This window comes from Photinus pyralis, unplaced genomic scaffold (genome assembly GCF_008802855.1).
Source record: "Photinus pyralis isolate 1611_PpyrPB1 unplaced genomic scaffold, Ppyr1.3 Ppyr1.4_LG3b, whole genome shotgun sequence".
Classification (NCBI taxonomy): domain Eukaryota; kingdom Metazoa; phylum Arthropoda; class Insecta; order Coleoptera; family Lampyridae; genus Photinus; species Photinus pyralis.
Genome location: NW_022170510.1, coordinates 17,802,741 through 17,825,119, shown reverse-complemented (window position 1 = coordinate 17,825,119; position 22,379 = coordinate 17,802,741). Strand labels below are relative to the sequence as shown.

General features: G+C 34.6%; 2 long non-coding RNA genes across 2 annotated transcripts; one reads left to right on the top strand and one right to left on the bottom strand.

Moving 5' to 3' along the window:
- Positions 1 to 19,824: 19,824 nt before the first annotated feature.
- LOC116166572 lies at positions 19,825 to 21,029 on the top strand. Its single transcript, XR_004144340.1, has 2 exons — positions 19,825 to 20,388; positions 20,444 to 21,029. It is a non-coding gene; the product is annotated as an uncharacterized LOC116166572 (long non-coding RNA).
- LOC116166575 lies at positions 20,632 to 21,443 on the bottom strand. Its single transcript, XR_004144343.1, has 2 exons — positions 21,075 to 21,443; positions 20,632 to 21,023 (listed from the first exon to the last, which is right to left on the bottom strand). It is a non-coding gene; the product is annotated as an uncharacterized LOC116166575 (long non-coding RNA).
- Between the last annotated feature and the right edge of the window lie 936 nt (positions 21,444 to 22,379).

Sequence of the window (22,379 nt, the reverse complement as noted above, 5' to 3'; positions counted from 1 at the left end):
CATTTTTGATATCTAGGTAGACTAAAGCATGCAATCTTGTCTATTTAGATGCACTTTTACCTTTTAAGCTTTGAAAAATCACTGGGGATGGATTACACCCTGATTTACATGATTTATGTGAAGTAGGTAATTCAAATCCACCTTTAGAAGATGTTGCTGGGTCAAATGCAAATCATTCTTATCTCTTCACATCATCAACTCAAAAATTAATTCATAGTGACCGCTGATTTTCAAATTTCAATTTTCAAATTTCGTTTTACCAACTAATATGATCTATGTTCCAGAGATTTAACCCGGTCAAACCTATGGAGCTCAACGCAACATCGAATTAGGTAACGTTTCTTCAGTCTTACATTTATATTCCATTTACTACCTGTTACGCCATCTGTACATTTCTCGTGCAAGTTCGTTGTTGTTAGTCTTATTGCTAAAGTTTTCATTTCTTAGTTCCATTACTAAATGGCCTTTGGGGATGTGGCTGACTCTCAATTTTGCTGAACCGCCATTTTCTCATAGCTTTATTGCCAATTAGCCGAGTTGCAAAATTATCGAAAGAAGGCCAATTTCCAGAGAGCAATTCAAAACCAGACCAAGATAATGAGGTGACAACTAATGATTTTAAAGCTTGAAGTTATCATGAGCAATATTCGTTTGGAGAAATGTTTTGAGAATCTTGACTCTTTTACAACTTAAACTTTTCTAATTCTGCATAATTCGGTAGTAAAAAAATGCAAAAAAATTTAACTCTCACCCAACTGATTTATGACAAATTTTTGTTTTGGAAATTAAAATGATGTACATACGAAATGGACCAATTCATTGGCTTATTTTATGACTAAAGGTTGATATAAACACAGTCTTCATACTCTTTGTAGGAAAGATGTTATACTTTCAGGATTTTCTCAGTAGTTGTACCGTAAAAAAATTTGTTTAGAAACTTTTTGGTCTGTTATAATTTTTCGTATCTGCAACTGTTATCGAGCAAGAAATAAAAATCAATTTTCAGGAGTTGGATAAATAAAAGAAACATTTTTAAAATGGCCCAGTAGGCCATAGCTTTAATGGAATAACGTCTTGTTTTTATTAGTTTTGACAGTTGGCATTTGAAATGGTGTATGTATATGTTTATAAATTAAAGGTTGATCGGTATTGCGGACCTTGTTTTATGAACTTTTAGTACCTAATAAGTTTCGCATGTACATCATATTTAGGAACAACCATAAACAAAAATAACATTATTTGTTGTGAACACAATTTCTAAAAATAATAATAATAAAATAAACGTGAAATATTTCAGACTACAGAAAGGTAACGCCAATATCTAATTAGAAAATACTCGTATTTGGGACTTGAGAATAATTACAAATTTTTATCCCTTCCAATTTAAAGGGTATTATTCATTTTTGCAACAATCGGCAAAAACGGAACGAGATAATAAATAGAACAGTGAACAAAGACCTTAGGGCGTAAGCGGTTAATTTTACAGTTTCCGCACTAAATTTTGTAGATTAAAGTGCGGTTAGAGATATATGCCCTTACAGAATTTGCTGTGGTCATTTTTAAACAGCTATTTATCTTTCCTGTGTAGGCCGAATATATTCATGCGTGTGGAAAATTATATTTTTTTGGTTCTATGCAGCAAACTTTAAAAATTTTAAAACTCTGTGCGGAGAGACCTCAGCTCAACTATGTCTTGTGGCTTAGGTAAAAGATTACCCACGCAAGAGCAATTCCATTTGTTGCATCTGCATTAGCGCAACGAGAGTATAATTCATCAAAATAATCTCACCTTCAACGTTAAGTTCGTGTAAAAATCGATTGACTTTTTCTTTTCATCAATCAAAGTCTTCGTTAATAGAAAATGTGCTTTTTTAACAAAGCGTACTCGCTCCATAAAGCTATTGACATGTATCTAACGCAATATCGTTTACACTTTCTAGTTTCTACCTACTGCAGCTTTTGAATATTGGCTTCCCCATAATTTAGCTAGAAAATAAACCTACGTGCATCGCCTGCATTTATTTAGGCATGTTCGATGCTTGATTATGATCATTAAGTGTGGTTAATATCGTGTCGTATAAAACTAAGTATGCCATCTTCTGTTTGTAGCAATTCGTGACCATTTATTTATCGTTGAAAACCTAGACCGTAATAGCGGGAAAATAATACATCAATAATAAAAGAAAGTAATAACTGATTTATGCAGTATTATAGGGCTAATAAAGTTTAATTTGGTACTACCTTACTACCTTAGGGTGTTAATTATTGTCGTCGTAAGCCTTCAATTTTAGGAAGGTATTAATGACGTAAAGCGAGTTAACGAGTTTGTTGCAGAGGTAAGGGTGGAGTCGTTAAAATGTTATTATAATATAATGAACTAGAAAATTGAAAAATAAAGATTTCGGCTGTCCTTTGTTACAATCGAATGTTTCTCTTCTTTTCTTTCACATCTTAGCGAAACGTGGATTAAACGCGAATTGAAACGATTAAAGTACTTATTTTCAGAAATAAATATCCAGATATAGCTTCAAAGAAGAGAAACTGCCTGAGCCGTTAATTAAAATATTACAGATGAGATGGTAACCATTTATAGTTTTTACTGAAGAATTATTTCTAAATTACGCCTAGCGATGTTGATGAACAGCATATTTTAAAGGTAGTACAACTTATACTAATGATTAAAATTTGTTTCATTCTCTTGATTCAAAGCACAATTATCGCTAATGATTCATTTATTACATTCTGCGGACTACTTGAAATATTCACTCTTTCAGTATCCATTCCCTGCAATTATTAAAAAAAAATTTGTATAGCAATTATCGCAAATTCCGTATCATGTACCTTTTTTATTCCACCCTTATTATTAAAAAAAATTACAACGAATTTCTAAATTTACGTTCATTCTCATTGGTTTTCTGATAGCTTTTCTCCACAACTCTCTATCCTCTGCTCTTCTCTTTACTCCTTCATATCCTCCTTCTCCCTTCTTCAGGTCGTCCTTCTTCTTTCTCTTTTCCTTTCTCCCTGAACAGTTCCCTCGGTTACTCCGTTCAGTAATCACTTCTTTCCAATACAGTTCATTTTCCTTCGCATTATGATCTTCAACATACATCTTTCATCTCCAATTCTACTTAATACGTATACATTACTTATCGTATAAGTCCATTCTTCTCCACATCCACATTTCAAAACCTTCCAACCTTTCCTGATCTTTTACCAATAATCTTACTGCGTGAAATTCTCTTGTTTTGCCATCGCTATCCTGGTTTTAATTTCTCTTTAGCTTTTTCAACCTTGTGCTATCTCTGTACCTAAATTATACCTTTCCACTTTCTCACCGCGTCTACCATTACTGTTATATCCTCCTGCACCGCCACTTTCGCAACTTTTAGTACTTTGTTCGGACCAACCCCTGATTTTTGCTTTTTGTTTCATATATAAGCTCCGTAGTAGTCGTCTTTCTCTCCCATTGACACCTTTCCTCTTCAGTATTTCCAACAGTTTCTCCCATTTTATCCAATTGGGTGCCTTAAGAATGTCACCAAAAGCTACACAGAAGGTCTTTTGCCGATCGTTCTCGCCACTCCTATTGCGTCTTTGCTGTCCATTCCTCTTCTGAAAGCACACTTTTCTTCTCCTATATTCTCCTCCATAACTTGGTTAAGCCATCTATTCAATATTTTCAATAACATCTTTGTTGTGTGTTACGACTAGTAATAGGTTGTACCTTGCTTTTTAGGTAGAGCCGCCATTTCTGAACAAAGAAATTCCTCTGACCATCACAGCCCACATTCGTAGATTTTAAGATCTCTACTGTCAGCTGTGTTGGTTTGTTCTTTACTTGATATATTGTACCATCTATTTCTATCACTGTCATAGTTCCATCTTTTTTCTCCATATCTACCTAATTTCTCCAGTTCGTTCATTTCCTTACATTCCTTTTTAAACCATGCCGTTCTTGCCTTATTTGTTTCATTTCTTAGCTCATTGTTAAGTTTTCTGTACAATCTTCGTCTGTGCTTAAATGTTTAGCTTTTCTCCTTTCCTCCATCTCCATCATTTTTGTTGTTATCCAACCTATACACTCTTTGCCAATTTGTATTACACCTTCCTTTATCCTTTGTAGTCTCCTGGAAACGATTTTGACCATTTTTTGAGATTACCTTTTGTTTGTTTATTTGCGAAAATGTAATCATATGCACCTAGAGCTGAATAGTTTGTTGACGACTTTTCCGTGGGCATAAAAAGCACCTGCAGTCGGTTTTTTTAATTTTTACCAACGGCGTTTTCCTTGACGAATTTACAGCTCACGAAAACATTTATCTATTTTACCCAAAACTTTAAAACCAAATCATTAATCTCAATTTGTATTATATTCAATTTCATTAAAATTGAATTTACAATAAGAATTTAGAAGCAAGTGATTTATCGCAAACTGGAATGTAGATAAGAACGTCACGAGGTTTTACCGATGCAGGTAATTACCACTGTGTTCAGTTAGTGATAATGTAAACGTTCGCGCGGGTGTGTGGTGTATAATAGTGGTTCCAATTCTTGCAAACCTCTGCTTTCCCCACAATCGCTAAAAAAATGGTAATCTTCATCATTATTCTTCACACATTTCTTCAGAGATGTTTAACCCTTATCGTGTTGTCTGTAACAATGTTCTAATTTGCATTTTGTTTCAGAAATTTCTTCAAGAAAAACTTGTGGTGAGTACCTTTTTTGTATTTTGTTTTTTTCTTCAGGGGTGCGAATGGAAAGCCTGTGTTGTTTTATTTGTATCCATGGTAACTAAGGCAACCGACACCAATCCAATAAAAATGGATGACGGTAGAAACATGCCATTTCAAAAATTTGGAAACTATAATAATAATAATAAATATTTTTATTAGACATCCATACCTCACAACAAAAAAAAACACAACAAAAAAATTAAAAATTGTCCAAAGGCGTAGTTCAGGCATGGAAGAAACAATAATGCATGTTCTTCCATTCAACCATGTCCTTCAATGAAACAAAACAATAAAATGAATTTCATTTGGTATTACAATAAGTACAGGGAATATACAAGCTAGTTATACAACACTATGTTTATGATCTATTACCTAGAGTTTTGCCTATTAGAAGGACTAGATACGATATGATGTCATATATGATTATATAAAAGGTTTCGACAACATCAAAAAAATTCTTTTCCCAGTAACCCTTTCAAAAATAAATACTTCGGTAGACACCTTTAATTTTGCAGGGAATGAAAGCCACCCAGGGGTGTGGCATACCCCAGATAATTTAAAAGATTTATCTATATACTTTAAAAGAAGTATTAAATTAACTTAAAACTAAGAAAAAGCACACATTTTATAATAAAAGCGTGTCATATGTAGAACTCTTCTGTCAAACATTGTCAACCATTGAACTATTCTTCGTTTATGGGATATATGTCTTCCCCGTCGCACACCAAACATCAAACGTAAGCAGGAGTTTTGAACCTTCTGCACTCTTTTAATGTCAAACACGGTTAAGCAAGGAGTATATAATACATCACCGTAATTAAGATGCGATAGTACTAGTGAATCACATAAAATTTTCTTGAGGTTTTGTCCAAGAATGTGACGATGTGAGTAAATTAGCTTGAGAGCACTGTTACTCTTTTGCAGCATATGGGTTACGTAACTCGTGAATCTATAATGATACCCAAACTGTTTACTTTATCGGTAAAAGTTAACCTAGCGCCACCCAATATTATCTGCAAATTAGTCATAGCGTTAGTCCTATTGCGCTCGGAACCAAATACAATGGCCATTGATTTTTTAGGGTTTATTTGAAGGCTGTGATCATTTGATATTGAAAGCAAACTTTCCAGATCTTCATTAATAAATGTATTTACATCCGCCATTTGATTAGAAGAAAAAGAAGTCGCAGTAGTTGCGTGTCATCAGCAAAAAAGTGACTTTTGCAAAAACGAATTACCTTATGAAACTGGGAGGTATAAACTGTGTAAAGCAGCGGCCCTAATATAGATCCTTGTGGAACTCCTCTAGTAAGTGCCTGGGATTGTGATGCTATTTTACGTTTAACTGTACAAAGTTGGATATGTGTCGGAAATATTAGCAATGTGTCAACGATTTTGAGATAAATGATTGGCAAATGTATAAACAATATTTTCAGGCATATTTTAAAATATGTAGAAAATTTGGAAAGGTTAAAGAAATGTTGGAAATATTTGTAAGAAACTTTGTAAGATGGAAATGTTTCTAGAATGCTTAGGGAATTTTGAATATTGGAAATTTTTCCGAAATTAGGTATTACAATTTATAGGGTTTTTTTGGAACTTCCAGAAGTTTTGCAATTCTTTTGTAGACCTTTACAACCTAAAATGAAAAGCACGAACCCAAGCTTTGTCAAAAGAACAATTTTAAAGTTTACTAATCTGAAAGAGTGGCTGATTATGAGTGTAATTCGCATTGTAAAATAAAATGTACCAGAGACTTTGGATGCATATAACGCAAAATTCTTTAGTTTTATAGTCTTAAATTAATAATAATTTAATATACTTTTTTTTAAGAAAATAAGGTTATATCGCAACCAACAAATTTCTAGACACCTACACTTTAATTATCTACCCGACGAAGGCATTTTTCATATATTTTCTAGATACGATCTAATTAACGTCAAGATGATGTATAAAGACACGCATAACGTTGTATATACAGTGTTAAAAGGAGTGATTGATTAGAGACTTAAGCAAACACACATTTACCCTATATTTAATTCAAAATTCCTGCCCCGTAATTACCTACTCTAAAACTTTTGACAATACAAAAGTACGTCGAAACTGGCACTCCACTATTTCTTTGTCGCTTTGACAAAGCTGTATTTGTAATGTATGAGAAAATTCGGCCTTCTGAAACGTTTCCTTTATATCAAAGCACATCTCTGTTTTCTTCTCATTTTATAACCTTTACAAGTGTATAAATCCCTCGTCGTACTACTTCAGATATCACGTAGGTAACAACATTTTTCTCAGACCTGAAGGTGTTCCCTTGCATACGTAACTTTTTCATTTATTACTGAGAATACCCTGACGTCTTATCACCTTTGCAATAAAATTCGAAAAGTTTTAGGTTTACTTTTTCACAACTTCCTTGACACCGAATTTAATAAAGAGGAAGAAACTTTTTTTTGTTAAAACGTACCTTTTCAGAAACCTGCAAGATTTCGTTCATATTCATACCACACTCTCGCCTGATTGGAAACATTGTTAAACCCGCTGATTAATCCCTATATTTGGGGGAGCGTGTGTGGGTGGACAAAAATATTACCGGAAACTTTTATAAATTTAGTTGTTCGCAAAATTGCCAATATTTGTCTTATAAATTTATGTTATTGATCTTGCTTGTCAAGTCATGGTAATATATCTCGAAAATAAATCGTGGCATTTTAGAACTTTGATATATGAGAAAAATTGCGTAATTTAGATTGAAGTGCCTTTTATCATTCTCTCCCTCTTAAACCGTTCTTGGTGACATTTCTTTCGGTCCGTTGCTGTTGATTGAGTGGGCATTATTTTTTGATTGATGAAGGTTGTGGTGTAACCCACTGTAAAAATGTTACGTTGTTAATAGTCTTTTGCAACTGTGAATTTTTGAAAACGGTATGTATGAGAAAATGATAGATTTTGATTAAGATTAATTTCGGTCAATTTATTAACCTTCGGAAGACACGATGTGATGACATACACTCCAAACTTAACACAACTACTGATATGATAAAATAGGATAAAAGGGTAGCTTTTAATTTCACTTTGGCGGGCTAACTGGATGACAGTAAATGCGGGCTCGTAGAAGAACGCTTGTAGAGAGACGAGGAGTGTACCTATTATGTACCTACTGTGGCCTTGTAGTTAACAAGTTTAGGGGCAAATAGATTGTTTGGGCTTCAAAAAATGACGCATTGCGCCTGTGAGGTCATCGTCTAGGGCTAAATACCGAAACTTTTTAGATGTTTGAATAAAAAAATATCGGATGGTGGTAAATATGATATTGTCGAGTTGTCATTTTGTGTTCGCCTTCTTGAGGGGCTTGCGGAGCTCATCAGTGAGAAAAAGCCTCATAATGTGCCGCTCAATCAATCCATCGCTGAACAACCAGTTTGATACAAACTTAAATCGTTCAACGCAATTTGCTGCACACTCAAAAGGAAATCTGTTACTCTCCTGGGTTTCCTTAATCAGATTAAGAAGGCACTGATAAGTGTTACCAAAAAAACAGAGCAGGACATTCGAGAAGATCAATTACCACTCATTTTTGAGCATCTCTTTTATTGCTAAAAATGATAATGCCAGAGGCACAAAGCAGAGTAGAAGTTTGATATTGTGACTCTACTTAGGCTGAACTTCTACTCTGCCTAGGTTTGTGCTGAACTTATCCTTGCCTCGCTCAGCAATGCCTCTCGATTTTTCATGTTTAAAACAAATTTAATCTGTCTGTGTTGTTAAAAAATTGTAATTCCAACACAAACACAAATTCCGGCACAAACCTAGGCAGGGTAGAGGTTTGATATGGTGAATTTTCTTAAGCTGAACTTCTACTCTGCCTAGGTTCGTGCCGAACTCGCCTTCGGCTCGCTCTACAATGACTCTAGATTTCTCATTTTTAATGAGTTGTTAAAATTCCGAGCACACAGGTAGACTAGATATGCTTAAAAATGATTTCAGAAGCATTACCGAGCGGGCCAAAGGCAGGTAGAGTAGAAGTTCAGCTTAAGAAAAATCACCATAGCATCCCTATATTGTGCCTTAAAGTTGTGTCTCTGCAATTACGGTTTTTAAAAACGCAGGCAGAGTTCAACTTAAGAAGGAACCATTGCAAACCCCGACTCGCATCTACTCTGCGCCTGTGTTGTTAAAAATGATAATTCCGGAGGCAGAGTAGAAGTTGATGATAATTCCAGAGGCACAAACCTAGACAGCGTGGAGGTTTGCTATCGTCTTTGTTCTTAAGCTGAACTGCCTAGACCTAGGTTTGTACCTCTCGATTTTTAAGCAAATATATGATCATGAGGTAAAGTCAATGTCGAACTTTGCAGATTTTGAATTGAGTGGGAAGACCAAATAACCTTTCTGTGATTGTTCATAAGAATAATAAATAATAATAGACTATAATAATATAATAATGTAATAATTTAATAATATAATAATTTAATAATAATAGAAACTTTAGACGTCGCCATTTTGAAAATAATTTGACATTGTGGGCGTAGAAAATTTCACTAGGTAATCAGGTGGGATCATTCAGATTTGAATAAATAGATAGATAAAGTCTCTCTGTCATAGGGGAGAGATCGCAAATTAATATAAAGAGAATTTAGATTTATTGGGGTGAAAAATTGGTATTAGTCGTTGAGGTTCTTGAACGATCGTTTCCAATCATAAGGGAGGTTCAGGAAACGTTTAAAATTTTCCGTAAAGTTGTCATTAATCTGAAAAGTTGCGTTCTAGGTTGCGTTCTAATATATATGGAGCTTCTTCGGGGTTTCCTTAAAAGTCGACGAGAGTACTGCTTAATATGGTACTTGATCCTCGTATACCGACCCAAAATCATTTTAGACGTACTTTCGACGGGTGTATATTAATTGAGACCAGAAATAGAATTACAACCGCCTTCAATTATTGTTTAAAAAACCACGCCTTTTCATGGAGGACGAATCGGACAGGAGTTTTCTATTCAATAGGAATAGGAAACAGGGGTTAATTTTACTGCTCTGAAAAGGCATTATTTTTGAACATCATTTTATAAGAAGGAAGAAACGCTACTACATAATAATAATTGGATTCGAATTTCATTAAGATAGTGGATCTATTCTCGTTTATATAATTGCTTTGGTTTTCCATTTACAGGGGTAGTTAATGGGCGGCGTGGTAAATAAAAGCGTATAGTAATTGATTTTAGTTATTGAATACCTTATTATTTTGAGATTTCCACTGCCTAATGGCTTTCAGTTTTGTATGTGTTGTGATAAATATTAAATTATTAGTCTATTAATAGTCTGGAAATTAGTTAAAACGAAAGAACAAGTTTTTACGACAGTTAAGGAAAAATGTTAAAATGCTGCTCGTGCAAAAAACTTACAATTGCCATGTTCCTGGCGGCAAGCCTACAATTTTGGGCATACGCGAATAACGTGGACAATGTTCCCTTTTTGGGATGGTTTCACATCCCAGTTAACTAATGCTATATAAAACTGAAGTTGCACTGAAGACAGTTGGATGTAATCCTGGATGGCGCCGATTTAAGTTTCATTAACCGGAGAAAGATTACTCGGCGCTGTATTACAATAATCGATTTTAATCTTAAAGTGCTGACAGAATTTTACACCAAAAATAATGGCATGAGTGACAGCAGGCATAAAATAACATTAAAACAAAACCTTCTAGTTATCAAATATTAGGGAAATCTCAACTATTCCTTGAATAGAGTGAGGTGACCCGTCGGCAATAGTGACAACAGCATAATTATTTAATGGAGCTACTATAAGAAAATCTCGGGTTTACTGTAACGCTTTCGACAGAACCCAGACTGATTGTCGGCATTTACTAGTTTTTTTTTACAAGAACTACACTTAATTTTGGTAATATTAGGTTGACCACAACCGTAACAAAAGAATTTTCGAGGGCTCTCACAATTAGAATAGACAAGACCTATTTTACTGCAATTCCAGCAAGGAAGTTCAGCTAATTGTAAGGAAGATTCATCCTTCACAGATTTAAAAACATTGTTTTTGATACGGGATGTTTCGAGACACTAGAGGTACGTTTGGTAATATGAATTCTTCTATTCTTTTTTAAAAGATACTTAACTGTTTGATATCTTGAATAGCTAAACGTTCAACATATAATAAGGTTAAAAAGTATATTCTCGAGACTAGTCGGGACCAGTGGAAAGTCTCCCAAATAATGTCTCCAAATCCGCTATATACAGGGTGGCCGAACGAAAACGAAACATAACTCGTAAAGGAAGTTTTTGGAAAAAAAAACAAAAACACGTCATGTTTGGTTGGAAGGGGGACATCTTTTACTTACAAATATACACTCCTTGCGTTAACTCCCTAAGCAGGGTCGCCTTCCCTTCAATAATTTTAAAATGAACGTTTGGTCGATTGACACATGATTGGAAAAGGTGCCTGCAGTACTAAGCAGCATTCACTAACAAAATTTTCGTGCCAGAGCCTGCATTCGCACAAGGGACCCTTTCTTCTAGCCGAATATTCGGTTTTTAACAGGTACTTAACATTTGCTATGAATTAATCAGAAAAGGGTGGTTTTTTCATACGAGAATGGTAACTTACAACTGTGGTATCAGTCCCAAAACTTTGTTAGATTTGATCAGGTAATTTAATCTGCGATTCAATGAATTCCGTTTTTGATCTATTCCTAGATCTATTCCTCGCTAGATACGATAAAAACACAACTTTTATCTAATAGTTTGTACTTATCTGATGGTGCAGCCCTCCAACAAAAAAATCTTGATTATACGGTTATTACTATCACTTTTGCGTTGGTAAGTTTTGAAATGATTACGGAATTTTGATCGTCATTTAATTGACATAATCGCTAATTATACATACAACAAAGATAAGGTGAGTTTTGTAAAGGGCTTATAAACTAGCTCACCTATACTTTCCATGAAAAAAGAAAGCATAACGTCTTCACCTATATTTCACACATTTTCTTGTAGTTCTCCATGAAAATATTATAAGTCGTCTCGTACTTTCCTAGCGATTCGATTTAGAGGGCAACAAAGTGGAAGCAGCTTCAACTGCTAATGCATATTTGTTGGAAGGATTTTCAGTGCTTTCTCCCATTTTCATAAAACTTACTTACCTTTATTCAGTAACTATAGTGACAGATCTAAATAGAATCACCTAAGTAGAAGTAAAGTGAAATAACCAATGAAATATGTTATAGTAAAATAATTTTGAGTTTTATCCCAAAATCTGGTTACTAATTGAGGCAAATAATTGTATTGCGCAGGTAAATATAATAATTCATTTAAAAGTTTAAAGTCGTTGACTAATGCGTACTAAGTAACCCATGAAATTCACCTTCTGTAATGTTAACCACCTTTCCTAAAAAAGTTTCAAGTTCTTATTTCATATCGATACAAGTACTTTAGGAAAGGATATCGAATTTCCACCCTTGTTTGCAAGTCAGGTACTTGCGCCCAGACATGAGCTGTTGGTATAGTGTTTCATAATTACATTTCCTTATTTCCATCTAAGCTAACTGCCTTACCGGATGTTTTCTCAATGCATATAATTTACGCCATAGTGTGATTTGCGACAATTAAATGTAGATAATCGCTTTCATTCGAAATTACGTTTACTTTTATGAGTTTGTTCAAAACGCCGATATGAACAACGGTAAGGGCGTTACGTAAAGTGATTTCGTTTCCATTCCTGTACAGCTTATACTCGTGTGATGTGAAAGGCTTTACTACATATGAGGCTTTTGATGTGTTCAGCGGAAAGCCCATATGCAACAAGTGCTCTTGTCACAACCTAACATACAAACTTATATATCGAAAATGGGACAGAATTTCAATAGAATAGCGAAGCACGGTGTGACAAACAATTCTATAAGAATTTTGATTAAATTCTAAAGCTGAAAACTAAATCGAATGGGAGACGCAAAATGTGCTACCAACTTTAAAGTCGAAATGCAGGGTGTTTCAATAATTCCAAACTGAAGTAGATACAGCGTTCCAGACATTACGTTGACATCTATATTTCAAAGCATCGAGTCTGAATAATTAACTTTCAATTAAAGTTTTCGATTCGAGCAATTATAATTAATTGGGTAGTTAGTAACGTGATTCGCTGGAGCAGAACTTGATATAGACACTGTAAATTCACCTCCATACTCAATTTGAAATAATTATTTTCTGCGAAATTTTTAGTGCGGGAAAATTGGATTTTCGGTTAAAGTGTAGGTATTGTAATTGGATTATGTACCTGCACTGCATTTCAATTGATTTTGATGTGCGGCATGATGTTTTGGTCGGAACCGCATTGCCAAAATTTTGTGCATTTTATATTATTAGTTAAATTTATATAATCAATAATAAACGTATTTATTTTATACAACGGCTCGGGCAGGATAAAACAACGCCACCCTCCACCACTCAATCAATATCGAAGGTTCCCTCCCACACGTGTGAAACATCACTTTTTCAGGATGGGGTAGTTTTATATACAGGGTGCGATTTAGTATCGGAAACTCAGGTACTAGCGGGTAAAAATCGTTGTTATAAGAAATACATTCATCGCTGTGATGTAAATTGACGATGCACTAATTTCCACAAGGTGGTTGGTGGTGCTAAACCACGGTATCGTTGTTTCAGAAAATCTAGTTCTATACACGTCGCGTACCAATTTACCATCAACATTTTTTCTTCCTTCATGGAAATTTATGGATACTGTGCTCGAAATATAGAACTCTAAATGAAATTGTAACTGATTTGTGAAAAGATGCAGATGCTATTTAAGTTGTCTAAATTCTCTAATTCTTTTATGTGGTCCATTTAAAATGTCAAAATCCTATAATTCGATCGGGCCCGATTGTGAAACTAAACCATCCGGGGGGATACAGAGACACATCAAAATATCTACCTAAATGTATACATTGTTGTGTGCAATAGTATACGGTCACTATATCCCCAACAGACACCTACATAGCTAGCTCAAATGACGTTTCCTTTTCTTCTAAAATTTTCTCAGGACACGACTGGGTTCCGACACAACAATAAATCTGTAACATTGACTTAAAACTCTTATAAACTTTAAACAGAAATTACAAGACATTACAACACACATAATAAAAAGTTTCACCAATCAAGACATTACAACACACATCATAAAAAGTTTCATCAAATACAAAGAATCCTATAAGAAAAAATTACGGTTAACAGTAGGTACCCTTTGTATACAAAACACCATGTTTGTAAAACGGTCGATCGATAATTCGATAAACAAATTAGGAAATCTCAAAAATTACTCACAGTTCTGTTAGTAATAATTCAATAAATTTGTCAGGACAAGGAATAGGTATACGAAGTTCGCTAAAACAGTGACTTTAACACCAAATCTGACATTGGCTTCAAGGACAAAATGCTCTGCTCGGTTGATAAGACTTCTCTTGTATTACAATTACTTCTCATAACTTTTTAAACTCGAAATTACATGCGTAAAAACCTCTTGCACAACGTCATAACTGGTTTCCGCATTACTTTGTTAACATGAAGACTACTACGTTAGTGTGTTTTTCTTCTTTTAAAGTCGCATATCCGCCTAAACTTTCGGGGCAAATTAGCGCCACAGACTTTACGCTCTGTTTCCAAATAACCCGAGACAACCCCAAGACAACCACATTTATTCTACGTTCTTCCTATTGTAAGAAAATATACAATTGGTAATGTCAAAATTTTCTTTGTAAACATCCTGTCTTATGTGTTGTAAAATTCCTCCGTTAGATGTCGCTTGTTGTCGTCCCCGTCCGGTCTCAATCTTCCACCTAGGGAATGCAATCCCGCAGCAAAATCTCAATCCCGGTATTTGCGGGATCCTTAGATGTTAATCCCGCGGGATCTCGGTATTTGCGGGATCCCGCAAAATTTTAAATAAATTGGCAAATAAGCAATTTTGTGCAGTTAACTTCTGTATTAAAATAAATCGCTAATTATCACAATATTCAACAAAAAAGTACCTTCAGCCTAACTTAGAACTCAAAAAAACCTCACCTGTAAAGCACAAAATGGCGAACTTCTAAAGTGCCTCAAAAATCATAATACATTTTTAACGAAAAAAATTTAACAATTATTTTAAAAATAATTTCTCCGTTATGCGTTTAATTAACAAAGCAGAGTCGTTCCCTTGGTCGACAAATTCCTCAGTCCCGCAAATCCCTCGGGATCCCGCTCCATTTATGTGCGGGATTAATCCCGCAAAAATCCTGCGGGATCCCGGTATTTCGGGATCCCGCGATCCCGGTATTGCATTCCCTACTGCCACCTGTTCTGTGCTTATCCTTGTCCCTATAAAAATGTGACTGTTAAGACTTCAGGGAACATAATTCCTACACCTCGTACAGACTAGAAAGCAGAACCATACTCCAAACCCAAGCATTATTACATCCCAGATTAGCAACCCAGAATTCTTTTATTAATTTATTTCCATTTGTTTTCATTTACAGAGAGCTTTCCTTTTGTTTCATTATTATTCCCCAGACCTGTTAAGGTGGTAGGTGGTTTTATTTTGTCGTTTTACTCGCCTGTGTTACAGGAGTTGTTAATCCTTATAAGGTTAAAATCCTGCGGACTTTACGTTGCCTGGTATTTTGCGTTTATTTTGAAGCCAGTCATTTTGACAGCGACAAGTCTCCAGACCCAGCCCAATGGTAGCTTTTTACTAACACCTGACGAGATTAAACTTTTAACCCACGTAAAAATTGCAATGAAATGTTCTCTTGTTTATACGTTATAATTATTATTAAAAACTAAATACAAGAAATATAATTATCATTTACATTATTTACAATATGACACTAACACTAAAATGAAAGTTTAACAAACTTTTCCCATTCTGTGTCCATTTGAAATTTAAAAAATTCCCAGGTCTTATGTAATAAATTAGATTGTGTTACCTACGTAGAGGGCGTCCCGACTGCTATTTCCGATATTCAGACCGAAATTACGTTAACAAGAGGTAGTTTTACACTACAAGGTGGCTCGCTCTCGTCTTCGGCATTGTTAAACCTAGGAAAACGACACCCCCGTGTAGTTTACAATAATAATATTTATTGCTGAACTTGAAGAAGGATAAAATGACTAACCAACTGTTTGTTGGAAATAAACATTTATACTGTTGCTCAGCACGTGTTTATGCGAGGTATGCAAATTAAGTGATGAAACTGGTAATTAAAATATGATCACAGTCATGTGAACACGAGAATTCAATATTGTTCCATCGGGAAGCGTCGTAACAATGGAGACTTCCACTCATAGTAGTACTGAACCTCGCATTTCAAAATGATCCTCAGCTGGTCGGTTACAGCCCTTTGCCCGTTTTCAAATGTCCCAAAATAACACCTTCCAGACGAATTTTCAATCTAGGAAAAAGGAAGAACGGGTGAAGAGGTTGAAGATCGAGCAGAATTTGTTTATTCGCCGTGATGCATGATCCAATACTGTTCTTGATGTCTGGTCTCACGCGTACGACCTCTTTTCGAAAACAAGTTTTATGTGGGTGTTTTAGCCAAGGCTGTTCTACCAACCCAGCCCACTATGCGTTTACAAATATCCATGCCCGAACCCGGATTCGAACCATTGCGCCACACGGCCCGATTTGGTATTCCGTGGCTATCAAAAAATTAAATTAATTTGCAACTTGTTCAGTCTTGTTTTGGTGAGGGCGAAGTGTCCAATCCATACGCAAATCTCCGGATTTTGTTAGTAGTAGTAAGTAATTACACATTCCAAAAAATGGGAGGCATTTTAAATCGATACCAGAATATCATTGGTTTTTGTAAAAGATTTTTGGAACCATTTTCGCAGCGATCATTCTCATCCCCAATTCATTGTCTCAGCTCTCTGATCAGAACGGTTGTGTCGTGTTCTCCAAAAAATTTAACACATAAAATCTAGTATTCTGTCGACTTCCTTATTCCAGTGCGTACCACGAAAAGAGCACATTTCCTGAAGGTCATCGCAAAAAAAGTTAATTTTTCCTTTTGCAACTATTGGAAAAACACTATATCAACGTTGCATTATATTGGTAAGGCTGACACAGCAATTACCACAAGAGTTCTACGCCTACAATTTACTCACGAATTTTTAGGTCAATATATATCCACCGTGCATTTATATCAATTTCAAGAAATTCTGACTTCTGACCCGGGGTTAGTTATAAATTGCTTATGATCCTTAATTACATACTTCTCACCCTATTCTAGCTTCAACTATTTGAGCATACTTCTTCCTTGTCTGTGATAATATTTCTTCATCGTCCATTTTGTTTTCTATGTATGAACCGCCCGTGGTTCGCCTATTCTTTTACTCTCTCCTCTACTTTCTTCTTTTCTCTAACTCCATTTCATCTTCATCTTTTACACGAAATTTTTCATGAAGTGACAAGCATTTGAGCCCCATCCGATATATTACCCATGCAATAATATCAATTCTACCTCTATTTTTATACCAAAAATCAACAATGATTAACAACAGCAAATCACAACATGTCAATAGCAAGTATTTTAAAATGAAACTCGAAGCTTAGTTTATTTGTTAAAAAGCATCGTATTTGAGTCACATATGATGGTTATACACTTTTTTGCACGACGGGCAAGATAAAAACTGTACAAGCCTCATGAATATTTAGGGCCCCACCAGACCAAACTGAAGGCTTCGTCGCGCTCATTTCCAATTTTTTTAGTTTATTTTTGTAACATCCTTTGTCTAAAGTCGACTTTAATGAATAATTAATGTTGCTGTTGAAGACAAACAATTCTATATGATATTTATTACAAGATGCCGTATCAATATCATTAGATAATGTGTATAATGTTTAACTCAATATTATTTTCCACTCGGAATGGAGGGGTTCCTCCACAACAGCTGCCTTAATTTGGACATAAAATTGACTTCTTTTGCGCGATTATGAAGCTGGCCCTTAGTATAATAAAAATGCACCGTTATAGTTTGCAGTAGTCTGCTTTCGAATAATTGCCCTGCTCTGATTAAACGGTAGCTGATTGCGCAAATTCAAAACTAAAACGGCAAGTCTACGTATCTCCGTACTTGCTGTGCCCGCTATTGTCGTATAGAATTGGTGACTGATCAATACACGAAACAACAGTCAGCAAAACCAATCCATCTCGTATTCGAAAGTTGAACTGAAAACGCAACGAGAATGTGAATAATCTCTCATATTCAGAAACACACAAGTAAAAAAGTCCCTTTATTCATGGGGATAACGAAGAGAAATTTGGCTTTCTTCCAGAAATTTAGATTAACTGTCTTCAATAAATAAAGGGCGCTAATTTTTATCCTCGTGAAAGCCAGTCGACACGTAGAAAAAAATACACTACCGCTCTTGCGGTAACAATATAGAATATTTTATTACATATTAGCATGTCATTTAAATTTAATAGGATTTTTACCTTTAACTTATAGGTATGTACATATTTTGGCAAATGGAAACCTTTGGTGGTATTATAGCTCTAGGCCTAGTTATCATTTGTAGAGCTGTGATGAGGCAGGCTTACAAAATAGGTTTAATTAAATGCAAACATGCATAAAAGGGCGTCTAAAAAAGGGAGCAACCTATACGTGTTGTAATTATGGTAAGCAAGAATCACTTATCGCTAAAAAATAGAGACCCTAAAACTACTCCCACACACGCCCATTACTTAAAGAGGGTGTGCTTGTTGCTACTTAAAAGAAACTGAAGATTTTATATTCAAAGTCAACTTTGACGCTTTCAATAGAAAATTAAAAAGCTTTTCTATGACAATAGAACAATTTTGTTTGTACAGCTTGGAAACTTAGTAAACGCGTGACTTTTGTTGATAGTCGTGAATAAGTGTTCCGATTTTTACTCGTAGCAAATACCCCATTAATAACTGGTTTCCGGCATGTCGAAAATAGGGTTAAGCGCCCCACGTGAGCGTGATATACTGCAATTTCACCACTTGTTTGATTTGTCAATAACGAGAAGTTGTTTAAAAAATTTCCTTTTTCTACTCCTATGTCGTAAACATACCCAAAATGTCACCCTGTACTGCACGTCTAAATCGTTCATTATATCATACGGTTGCATAATGAAAATTAGAACTGTTACTTAATATATATATATTACGTAACAGGTTAAAGGTCAAACGCGAAATGTTAATTTAGTAGGTTGTCAGCCCTGCCTAATGAATGAAGTAACGTCAGATATTGTTGTTGTAGGTTATGTTTCACATTTTGTAAACTTCTTTGAACAGAATTACTCATAATTTGTTTAAACTTTGCCATTTGTATGAGAATGGAGAATGGAGCCTGTACGTAATTTATTAACCGTGCCCAATTATTTTTCATAATCGTAATGGGCTACTCAAGAATGGTTTGAAGCTGCGTTTAGTTAATTAAGCAAACTCTGTTGCTACTATTTTGTATTTTAGAAAACTACAATAAGTACTCGAAGAATTAATGGATGGTGCCAATTACGACTTGCATGGAACACGGAATAATGCACTTTAGAATACTGGGTAGTCCGATGCTTCCTTCCCGGGAAAACTCGTTAAAAGACGCAGCGTTTTGAAGGCCTTAGTATTATCGATAGTTAGGTACCTAATACATTGGCAACTGCAACAATAGAAATCGTTCAAAACTGTAATGAAAAAGAGCACAAACACCACCTGAGCTAGTTAGGTAGTAATCTTCAACTTCAACACTTGTATCTTGTATCCTATTGGCTATTGCATCTATGGTGCTAAAATGAAACTCACATTGCAGTAAGGAATAGGGATGTCAAAACCCTGCAATACACTTCCAATCTAAGTAAAAAGTATTTATAAAATTCTTGCTCGCTGGCGTGCATTCATGGAATATAAGTGAGGTTACGTTGTATTTTGTATTCCTTTTAAATAGACCATGACATTTGACACTTGACAGTTCTAATTTTTAGTTCGAAGTTCGAATATTTAGAACCAAATCAATCGTAATCTATCAATCTTTTATCAATTATATTCAAGTCGTAGAAAAAGTATAGTACATAATTCGAGTGCTAATGCCTATTACGCACTCGATTTTATTACAACACTCGCTCGCTGCGCTCGCTCGTGTCGCAAAATACTCGTGCGAAATAGGCTTCTTAGCACACTTATTATGCAATACTATTATCTACGACTATTAAATAACGCTCAAATAACGTCACTATATTTTAGCGAATTATGATATGCATTATTATCGGTTCCTCTAAAATCCTTATATACAACTACTTTATGTCACTATATATTTCTCATAATTGCATATGTATAAGTTCATAATTGCATATGTACTAAAAATAGAACCGCCCATCTCGTATGTACTACCTGTCAGTTTTGTTTTGAATTAAGCATTTCTTAGGTTAGAAAAGAGAGATTTCGGGTTACGTACGCTTAACTTTGTAGGTTTATTTGAAAAACAATTAATACAGGAACTTGATCCACCCCTATGACGAGATATGTGCGATATTTATAAAATGGGATGAAATAAACTTGTAAAATACCTGAAGTCATTGGCAAGTTCAGGCAACGTTACTTAACGACAGATACCTTCGCTGATTCAAATATTCTGCATGAGCATGAATAAGGTTTTCGTTTGTATTTAAAGTATCTATACCTATATTCACAAGGCATTATTTGTAGCATAATGGATTATCGGAAGCCCCATTTGAAGATTATGCTAGGTATAACCTATAAGTTTCAGCCTTTTACGAAGAGAAATATGTTTCGTACAACATATGTGGTATTGTCGAAATTGTGCCACGATACAAAACAATAACATATTGTAAACTCGTTGACAATAAAGGATACAAATTGTCGTAGCACTTAACCACAGTTTTGCATGATTTATTTTAAGAATTGATAATTCGTAACAGGTCTTACATACTAGGCATTGACCAAATTACTTAAATAGATGGCTACAATATGTACGTTAACTAATAAAAAACACCTCTTGCCCTTAAATTTGCAATAAAACTATGCTTTCATTGCTTAAACTTCGTTTCTAAAAGAGGAAGAAACTTCTTGGATGCAGGTCGGAGAAGCGTAACGAAGTCTTTGAAAAATTAGATTATGTATGCGAAACAAAATATTGTATTCCATTTGGCAGCTGTGTAACAATTTCTGCAGGCATAATTGATACATCGGGATCGGATTTAGAGAATAATTGTACATAGTTACATCACATAAATATCCACCTTACTTCCATAGGTTATGTCACAATCTAAAACAATGAAAAATGAATGACAACCATTTATATTAGCAATAATCTTACGTGTAGGTAATTACGTGTTGAATTAAATGACTTCTGGGAACTTAAGATAAATTGCATATTTAGTTCGCCACTTAGGTACATTGCGATACATTGAATTAGATTTGAGGTTAAATACCGTCAACGAATGAACGAACGCAAACCAAACCATAGGCGTACATTGCGCTACCGCTATGAAGTTGCTACGTTTCAAACTGATTCAGATGCCGCATTTTCTATTTAATTAAATAGTCGTAGATAAAATAGCGTATTTCACTTGCATATAAAGGCGATTATGACACTCGGAAAAATTACAACACTCGCCTTCGGCTCGTGTTGCAAACTTCACCTCGTGTCATAATCGCACACTTTATATGCTCGTATAATAATATACTATTAATTGTAGTTTTCATTTATTTTTTCTTCTCTCTGAACTGAGGGTTCATCAAATTTACATTGAATGACGAATGTAATACTATTCTGTATTATTATTTTGAGGGTAATATGTATTCCAGATTTTTATCTAGAATTTTCATGAAGCAAAGGAATTTCATTTTATTTCAAAGCATATGTAAAAGGCTGTTCTATTAACAAAAACTCATAATGTCTCAACAACCCAACCCGATACTCAGTTTCTGATCGTACTTTGTAATTATAAAAAAGCATCATATATATATGCCACTTTAGCGACTTTAAAATTCCATGGCGCTGACTTTAGTTGAAACACGCGTGTACGCGTAACGCATCATAGGGATCTCAATGTAAAATTCATAACATGCGATTATTGGCTCTCCAAATTATTTTAGAGCAAAAATGTATTCAGGTTTTTTGTATAAAAATTTTTTTACGTCAATCGTATTAGTTTTCAATTGTTTGCATAATTAATAAATAATAAAGAATAAATAAAGAAAAATAAAACCCCCACCTTTTTCAGTAATCTGCGATGCCATGGAATTTTATAATACAAAAACTACGCCAATATCCGTCATGTCATGGAATGTCTGCTATAAAACAAATCAAATTCTATCAAAAAGTATTATATTTAGAACAGCGAATTCAACATAAAGAAAGACCAAATTACTAAAAACGGTTTTCTAATATAACAATTTACAATAAATGTTCGAATAAGTCACCATTAACTGCAAGACAGTAATCAAGTCGATCATAAAATCCATTTCGAAGTGCTTCTAATTGCTAACTGGATATCTTTTTGTTTTAGAAAATTCCATGGCATCGCAGATTATTGAAAAAGATGCGGGTTTTATTTTTCCAATTTTCCGTCTTTATATGAAAATAATTGAAAACTAATACGGTTGAATGGTGTAAAAA